The sequence below is a fragment of the Octopus bimaculoides genome, chromosome Z (genome assembly GCF_046866305.1).
Source record: "Octopus bimaculoides isolate indiv1 chromosome Z, ASM4686630v1, whole genome shotgun sequence".
NCBI classification, from domain to species: Eukaryota; Metazoa; Mollusca; class Cephalopoda; order Octopoda; family Octopodidae; genus Octopus; species Octopus bimaculoides.
The window spans coordinates 37,554,980-37,564,725 of NC_142944.1; positions in this window are offsets into that span (position 1 = coordinate 37,554,980).

The following is a 9,746-nucleotide window of genomic DNA, read 5'->3' on the forward strand; positions in this document are numbered from 1 at the left end:
CCAACTTCAAGTCGACGATCGTTGTTGCCTTGGTTGACTGCCTCCACAAATGTAACGTCTCACCGCAAACGTCTGTTGCCTCGCCTACCTTCACTATAGCCTGCCAATTATGGAGCTTTTCGACATAAACACATCCCTTAAAGATATTCCTGTTCCACCAAGGAATAGTTACATCAAATTACTCATTAGCAAGACTAACTCCTTTTTAAACAGAATCAGATGGAAAACCTATTTCCATGATACTAGGGATGTACCAAATAACAAAAAGGATATTTGAACTTTAAGAGTCTTTTCAAATCGAGGAACTCTCCTCCGTCTAACCCTAAGTTGGATAAATTTGAAGAGGACATTTGGTCTATCGTGAGGAATATTAAGTTTCATCGCTCTCCTCTCAGGAATAGTCATCTTAGGTTCCTCCACAATATTACAAAGAAAATCAATCGAACCAAAGGATTATTAGTACAGTCAGATAAAACTGGAAATTTATACAAACTGTTTTAAGATAAATACATGGAATTACTGAAGAAAGAGATAGAAAAAAACTATAGGACTACCAACAGAAATATTCTACGGAAAGCTAACCTGGAAGCTAAGGAAATTATGATCAAATACAATCTGCAAGATAGGACTGAACCTCTGGTCTCTAAGCAACCTCGGTTTGTTCTTAAGGACCATAAGATAAATTTTTGGTCCAACCCTTCTCTGTCTTATTTGTCCCTCTAGGTCTGACATAGGCATTCTTAGTAAAAACATTCTGGACAAATATATACCCACTATAATTGATAAGTTAAAACTGAATCTTTGGTCAAATTCTTCTCAAGTAATAGATTGGTTTAATTCAATTAAAGATAAGAATAATACCAAATTTATACAGTTTGACATTTCTAGTTTCTACTCTTCTATTATCCTTAACAAAGCACTTTGGTTTGCACATAATAGGGATGAAATTAATTTAGCGGCTCGTAAATCTATCATTAAATTTAACAATAAACTTTGGATCCATAAGGATACTCCGGAGGCTTTTGATGTTCCTATGGGAAGTTCGGATTCAGCTCAAATAGCTGATGTGGTCTGTTCTTATTTATTGTATGAAATGGCAGACCAGTTCCCTAACATTAATGGAGGTCTTTACAGGGACGATTGTCTGCTATACCTCCATAATGCCTCTGCTCAGTGCATCCAAAAGGTTAAAAATAGGTTCGCTAGATTCTTCAAAAGAATGGGCTTTGGCATCATTTTTGAGGATGAGGTCTCTATAGAAAACTTTTTAGACATAACTTAGACTTACATAGCAATACACACTTTCCACACCATAAACCATCAACAAATCTTAGGTACATAAGCCCCTTTAGTAACCATCCAAGGCCAATCACCAATAATTTAGTTAAGAGTATTTCACTTAGACTGTCTAAACTTTCCTCTAACTCCCACATTTTCAATAAAGAGGCTGACTTTTATAATTCAGCCTTATTGAAGGCAGGTTATAAAGATACATCAATTCATTTAGTCATCTTTCAATATTTGTACAGGGATAAATTCAATTCTATTTCTTCCCCTTCTTCTCACTTTACTGAGAAAGAGGTACTTATAATCGTTCACATAAAAGAGGAGGCTTAACCGACTAAACACCTTAATAAAAACAAAAAACTTAAATTCTTTAGCAATACCAACACTGCACCTAAATCTGGTTCATTGTCCCATTTGGGAAAAAAATCAAATCTAATTTGGTTTTGCAGTTCTGCAATGCAGTGAATAGGAACTTTCCTAGGGGTTCTCACTATTACCCAATCATCAACACACACAAGGTTAGATTTGGGTTTTCTAATACTAAAAATATGTTACAAATAATTTCTTCCCATAATTTTAGACTTTTAGATTCGCATCTAGACAGCCAAACCAATTATGATAATAATAGTAATGATAATAATAATAATAATAACAATCACTCCAGTAATACAACATGCTCCTATGGTAGCAATAGTTATTTAGATAAAAATAAAGGTAATAAGTACAACATTAGTAAATATAACAATAACTATCACAACAATAAGATTAGTATCTCGGAATCTAATTGTAATAGAATTAAGTTCATGAGTGTGAATGCTAGGACCAAAAATGTGGTTTATCAATGTAAGGTAACGACTAACACAGAGGTTTTTCATTACATAGGTTGCTCTTCTTCCCAGTTCTCTAGGAGAATCTCTAACCATTACTCAACTTTTAGGGATAGGAATAAATACAATAGTACCGGTCTTAGTAAGTTAATCTGGAAACTTAAGGACTGTAATAAGCAATTCTCTTTAGAATGGTCAATACCCTACGACAAGGGTAAAGATTTTTGTCCTCTCTGTAACTTGGAGCTATTCCACATTCTGTTCTCCAATGATTTAGTGAACCAGATAACACAGAGAGCATACATATGCCAGCATTGGGGAAAACACACCTTCAGCTCGTTCCATTAATGTCATCCTTTTTATAATTTTAGTTATTTTTTTTACATACTAACATACTCACCCCACTTTGTATTTATTTTTATTAAATTTAGGTAATAAATCTCCTCCAGTTACCTCCATTTACCCATTTGGTCCATCCCTACAACTTTTCCTTCTTGCTTGATGGTCCTCTTATTATTATTCTTATCTCTTTTTGTAGTTTTTTTATCCATTGGATTTATAATCATACTCAAGTATATTTTAGTTAATTATAACTTTGTAATTTTTCTTTCCCACCTTTGTAACCAGATATGTTAATGCAGAGTCTCTGCATCGTACACACCAGAGCATAACTTTAATATCAATTTTTCATTGACATCAATATCTCTATTAATTTGTCCATCATACTGCTCCCACTACTTATACACATAGGTTTTTTCTATTATTTTAAATTAAAAAATTTTTGAATTGTTTATTCATTCATTTATTAATGTACTTATTTTTTAATAGTAATAAAAATATAACAAATCCACTTTCGAGTTGCGCTTTTTGTCATTAAGTTGGCTGTGGTGATGGATTACGTCAGCTATGTTTACCTTAGTGATGGATTGTGGCAATCATATACAAAAGTTAAGAACTCACCTCTCTATCTAATAACAATAATAGTAATAATAATAAATTTATTTTTCATATTTGTAATAATAACAATAACAATTTTCCTGATGGGATATAATGTTTTAGTTAGACAAGTATTCCAATATAACTTTAACTATGTATTCATTGCATACGTATTGTATTATTAATTTACGATATTGCATCAAGTATTGCCATTTATTTGGATTAGTTACTGTATCTTAATATGATACAATATCAATGGTTATCCCCCATTGTAAGTTAATCTCTACTCTCTTTACTCCTCGAGTTTGCACATTTTTTTTTACTCCACATATAGTCATATTCATATAGTTCACACATATCTTTATGTATATACTAAAGTTCTTGCTATCGTAAGTAATTTTGCAAAATAAATTTTGTGCTTATTCCCCTTTGTTCACCTTTCTCGAATCAAGCTTTATTTCACTTCTTTCCTTATCTATTAGAATATTCTAAGATATCTTTCTAATCGTACTTTCTTCTATACTAGGTCCAATATTCACTCCTGTTTTTCATTAATATACGTCTATACTATAAAAGGCAGATTTTCTCTGTGTGTGTGTATGTTTAAAATTCATACATTTACACAATTCCAAATTTCTTCGATTAAACAATCTCAATTAATATTCTAAATACAATAAGTTAGGTCACTGTGTCATTTTTTCACTCCAAAAAATTCCTAATAGCGAATAAAATCCTTAAAACTACACAAGTAAACATTTTCTCCCTAATAAAATCTAATTTCCTCTTTCTAATACAAATCCTTTCAACTCCTACTTTCTCTTAATGAGCCTTTACGAAAAATCCAACAACAAATACAAAAATAAAGGAAAGAGAAAAAGAAAACTATTTCAGTATCAAATCACATTTCGATACTGTAATGACAGATACTAAAAGTACATACAAAATTACTTTGCCCCTCTAAAATTAACTATTTCTATTCCTCTTACACATCGTTTCAATTGCTACTTTCTCTTATGAATGTTTACGAATGATCCAAGAAAAAAGACAAAGAAATGAAGGAGAGTGAGAGTCAAATAAACAGACACACTGCCAATCATACGTAAATACACACATATATATGTACCTATGGTTACCAATGACCTCATTCTAATTAGCGGGAATTATAAGTTTACTTTCCATTTCTAACACCGTCATTTACCAGCGAGACATCTTTCTCAAATACGATCAACAAACATTTATTCCCTACAAACTGAGTTTTTTTTTTTGAAAATCTTTTCGTAAATCTTGAGATTAACAACCGCATCATTACCTACCTAACCCTAACAAACCCTAACCCTAACACTGTAGTGAAAATCGTACGGGTGTTAATCTGAAAATTTAACAATCTTTTTTAAAACACTTTTACTTACTAACATCTTTTTTATTTAGTGTGTGTGTTGCCCATATATACACTTAAGACTTAGTTGTGGGTTGGGAGTTTGATCGGCAGAGGTCATTATTATTATTATTTATTTATTATTATTATTATTTTAAATTTTTCCCACAACGGCGGCTTTGGGCAGGTGGAGAATAGTCGATTATATTGACCCCTGTGTTCAACTGGTACTTATTTTTTAGACCCCGAAAGGATGAAAGGCAAAGTCAACTTCGGCGGAATTTGAACTCACACACTCATACATACAAATATCTGTCATTCTCTTCCAAATACGATTGACAGTCAAACATTTATTCCTTACAAACTGAATTTTTTTAATATCTTTCTTAAAACGCATTTACTTACTACCATATATAGACACAGAATACACATTAATACACACATACATACAAATACCTGTCATTTTTTTTTTAGTGTGTGTGTGAGTGTTGCCCATCTTAATATATAATACTGAAGTTCTGTACTTACTAACATTTTTTTTATTTAGTGTGTATGTGTGTGTGTGTTGCCCATATATATATATGCACTTAAGACTTAGTTGTGGGTTGGGAGTTTGATCTGCAGAGGTCATTATTATTATTATTCAGATTAACACCCGCACGATTTTCACTAGGGTGTTAGGGTTACGGTTTTTGGGTTAGGGTTACGATGAGGGTTAGTCTTACGGTTACGGTTTTAGGGTTAGGGTTACGTAATCGTGCGGGTGTTAATCTGAAAAATCACCAAAATGTGAAAACTACCGACCCTCCCATCTGTTATAACTTTTGTTGTTCTGTTTAATATGTACATAGATTATGCCTCCGTTTAAAAAGACAGCAACAGACTGCAGCAATTCACCACATTCCAGAAGTTACTTTGAACATAATGCAAAACGGTGCATCATCATCTACTGCCCAATCTGATAGAATTCTGGCAGAACTGTGTAGCAACAGATCGCCAGCAATTGCTTCATCAGAAATTGCCGTCCTACCTCCTGCGAAAAGGAATTACCCTGCTATGTGTAATCAAGGCAGCGCAAAAAGTTGTTTTGCACAAGCATTTGCATAGCCAATTAAACGGATGAAATTTACGTACGATTAATAATGTTACGCAAAACAGCCTTCAGACTTCCCCTATTAATTTCGTCTTTTGAATTATGAACATATTTACATCATAAGGGTTTTTTCATTGTAAGGCTTTCTTTTTTAGTTGATTTTCACCTAGCAAGACTTATCGTAGGTGGCGTAATAAGTCACACCCGGACAACGTCGGGTTATACTGCTAGTAGTAATATATAAGAAGCACGTTTTTCTCTGGCGGGATATATGTTAGTTTATCATGATTTAAAATATTACATCTAATAGGTATTTTCGCATATACATTTACCTACATTATGTATTCTTTTATTATTTCATTACCTTATAGTTTTGTACAATGTATTGCCGTTTATTTAGGTTATTTACCGTAACTTAATATGATACAACATTAATGGTCACCCATATTTACTATCCATCTTTAATTTCCTTCTTTCTAAACATTTATTTACGTAATTAGTCAAATATGAAAATTTACTCTTTACACAAATCCATTGGATTCTCTCCCTTTCTCCTTCCACTTACAAAAAAATTTTTTATTACCATTATTATTAATTTTAAGAATTTTCTGTGGTTCATTATGTCTTCTCTTAATTTAAACTCTTAGTATAGCGTTCATAGCCTCTCTCCCAAAACAGCTCCCTGTAAACTAGCATTCTTGTTTCTAACGGTCATTTAACTTAGCTATATAGTATTATTCCTCGTACGTAATCTTAGCATTCAGCACAAGTCTTGCATTTGTAAAATGGTTCCCTGAAGATAAAATTATATGTATAACCAGCATCTTTGGAGTAGAGTGCATATAATTTTCGAAACATGTGTAGGAATTAAAGGAACTTATTGATTATATGCGTTTTGCTCCATTTATTATTATTCCTTATATATATATATATATATATATATATATATATAATCAAAATAAGCAACAAGGATATCCAGAGGTAATGCAGTATAATCGTTTCAAGCAACTCCATTTAATTGAACAATGCAATCATTACATCAATTTAAAATGCATCAATTTAAATGTTGCTATGTTGTATACAGTTAAAGTTTAGGGCTATTCTGAGGGTTATTAAGAAGAATATATTAACAAAAGGATAAAAATTTATGAATACTTTTGAGTATATACCAAACTTTTACCACAATAGAGGGAGGAAAAGAAATTATCCAGAAATAGTTTAATATTTATACATATTGTACACTTAAATACTAACTCATCAGATGGTATCTGTGAATATTGATTAATTAGTATATACTGGTATTAATAAAGGAGTATTGAGGTAAAAGAACATTCTAATTATCTATCTTCTATATATATAAAAATGAGAATGTGTGTGTGTGTGTCTGTCTGTGTGAATCCCTAAAACTCGAGAACTACGCAACCAATTTCATTCAAATTTTACAGATGCCTTACTTAGGGTTCCAGTTGTGTTTTAGTCAAAAAAAATTTTAACTTCTTCCAGAGTTCGAGCCCACAGCAACATAATATCTCCTCCACTATTTAAGTATTACGTGTCAAAAATGAAACAAAAACACTCATGTCAAATACTTTCACTTTAAAAATGAAACTATTCTACTAACTGAAACAATCACATTTCGATACTGTAATGACAGATACTTTCAGAGAGAGAGAGAAAGAGAGAAAAAGAGAGAGAGAAAGAGAGAGAGAGATGTATATGTATACATATAGATGTATATGTACACGTTATTCCACTAACTGAAACAATCACATTTCGATACTTTCAGAGAGAGAGAAAGAGATGTATATGTATACATATACATGTATATGTAGACGTATATACATAGATATATATATATAGATATAGATCTATATGCATACATGTATATGTATACACATGTGTAGATGTATATATATAGATGTACATGTAATATGTACACATATATACATATATATACATGCATACAGATATCTATACATATATACACCCATCACATACAAACACATGCACACAAACACACACATTAGTCATTTGTTTTCTTATCCAAAACTACGTCAAAAGTACTGAACGGATCTTTATGAAATTTGGAAATTATATTCTATGTATAACGGCCATAACTCCCATGAAAATTCATATATTTTTGATGTTGATGAAATTTTGACCCGAACATAACAGATGAGCATTATTTGTAATTCAACGGTACAACAGTGTAAGACTACCCTTTCAGATATACTTTCATTGTGATTTCTGCAATGTGGTGCATAAATTGTCAAGTAAATGAGACGCATCTTTGCCTCCACTGATTCACTTGCAAAGTGTTGAGTAAAATTATTTCGTTGCAGACCTCCTTTGGGTCTTTTTATTATCACTACGACACACATAGTCCCCAGTTGGTAACATTGATTTCAAGGCCCTCCTAGATGAGAGACTGGCATTCCACTTAATGTCTATGTTCCATGCTGGCATGGATTGGAGAGTTATTAATGTAGAAATATGGTATCGTAGCTACTAACAGTTGAGGGTTGCGTAGTCTAGACAGCGTTTTTAGATTTCATTATTCTCTTTAACCCGGGCAAAGCCGGGTATTTCTGCTAGTATATATATAAAATTGAGAATATATGTCTGTGTCTGTGTGTCATTGTGAATCCTTAAAACTCTAGAACTACACAACCAATTTCATTCAAATTTTACACATGCTTTACTTAGGGTCCCGGTTGTGTTTTAGTCAAAAAAATTTTTTAACTTCTTGCATACTTCCAGCCCACAGCAACATCATATCTCCTCCACTATTTAAGTATTACATGTCAAAAGTGAAACAAAAACACTCATGTCATTCGAACCGGAATCTCAAAAACATTGTTATTATTAAATTTATGCATTTCTAATCAATTTGGAGATATTTGCTATGGAGTTGCAGATTTTTAACAATGCATTTGGTGATTATTTGCTTTATTTCTCGGGCAAAATTTACAACTTAGAATAAAAGAATAAAATTAGAAGCATTCTACGAAAAAAAATTTTGAAAATTTTTTAACCGCCCTCCTCACTTCCAGACCAATTTCATTTTATTTCTTTTTTGCACTACACTTGTAAACAATAGTAGATGATTTTATGTTAAAAAAAATTTATGAATTTTTTCAAATCCTGCTATCCAACTCAGTACCAATTTTGGCCATTTTTTTCTTGCCCTACACACATAAAAACGATGGGAGAAACCTGGAAGGTTTACAAAAAGAAAAACGTTTGGAATTGGCGACCACCATACAATCCCCACTTACTTTTTTTCCAAACAGAAAATGAAACATAATTAAGGAACAATAGTAAAATCTTTTTCTAATTTTCTTATTAACACTGTTTTCGGCTTTTCTTTGATTAAAAAAAAAATTATAGTTTAAAAATACTGTTTATTTCGAATCTGAAATTTGTTTCTGTTTGTAATTTTTAAATAATTTTCTGGAGAAAAGGTGTGTGGTTGAAGGGAAATTTAGCTGTTGTTTTTAAGTATATCCTACGACCACTTGTTACTTTACTCGTTTCTTTGTCACTCTATTTCACTTAATTTTAATGCTTAATTTCACCTCAGTATATAAGTTTGTTTACACAAGGAGTAATATATAATGAATTCATTGGATTCTCTCCCTTCCTCCTTTACTGGTTTTTTGTTTACCATTGTTTTCCATTCTTTTGAACTTTAGATTTTTGGATTTTACTGCGGTCCATTATGCCTTCCTCTAATTTAAACTTTTAGTATAGCATTCATAGCTTCTCTCCCTTAACAGCTCCCTGTAAACTAGCGTTCTTGTTTCTAACGGTCATTTACTTAACTATATAATGTTATAACTCGCACGTAACCATAACATTTAGCATAAGTCTTGCTTTTGTATGTTGGTTCCCTGACGATGAATTTCTGTGCATTTCCAGCACCTCTTACTTCTTTGGAGTAGAGTGCACATATATTTTGAAACATATGTAGGAACTAAAGGAACTTATTGATTATACGCGTTTTGCTCCATTTATTATTATTCTTCATATCTACTCCAAATACATCACTTTAACATGGTATTTCTACCTATTAACCAGGTATGATATCCCAGTTTTTGTGTGATTTTTGCTACCCTGGTAACTATTAACATATTTACATTGTCGAAGTTTTTTCAACCAAGATAATATTAAAATATACATAAATATATATATATATATATACACACACACACACACACACATATAT